This window comes from Penaeus monodon, chromosome 23, assembly GCF_015228065.2.
Source record: "Penaeus monodon isolate SGIC_2016 chromosome 23, NSTDA_Pmon_1, whole genome shotgun sequence".
Lineage (NCBI taxonomy): Eukaryota > Metazoa > Arthropoda > Malacostraca > Decapoda > Penaeidae > Penaeus > Penaeus monodon.
In genome coordinates, this window is record NC_051408.1 from 9,021,034 (window position 1) to 9,021,614 (window position 581).

Here is a 581-nt window from a genome sequence, read left to right on the forward strand (position 1 = left end):
TATAGCAAGTCATTATACAATGTCATCTCAAAGAAAAAATGAACAAAACACAAAAGCAATCGGACAAGCATTTCTATAAAAAATACACCATTCCGTAAGAAAAATCTTTAATCACTTTTCACAAAGCAATTTTATGAAAAAAAGTACATCACTGTGTTAAAAAAATCCTTTATTTTCACTTATGTATTCTTATTTTATCGTCGTGGTTTACATAGCGAAAAATACTGTAATCATTTGATTTTTATACATTAGTTTTCAATAAACATTAGGGAAGCATTTTTGTCAGTACAATAATTTAAATCACAGATCCCTACACTTAATTCCTCAGTTTACACGAGACTCCGATTGACAGAGACAATTTTTCTCTTTTTTTCTGCTGCAATAATTCCTACATGTATTGCTATCTGTTTATAATGCATAAATGCCCACAAAAATGTTCCCTCCTCAAGCGTGTATAGACAAATATATAATCTAATAATGAAATGCAGTGCAATATGATATTGAAAATAATCTAGTTTCTCGCTGAGACTTATAAAGTGTGGATAGAGTTTTTCGTGGAAATAAAAATACGTGAGAGAGAG

At 29.6% G+C, this 581-nt stretch overlaps 1 protein-coding gene across 2 annotated transcripts in view; it reads right to left on the minus strand.

The window, feature by feature from the left end:
- Nucleotides 1–581, minus strand: part of LOC119587789 — a 122,239-nt gene that overhangs the window by 11,930 nt on the left and 109,728 nt on the right. The window lies entirely within an intron of this gene.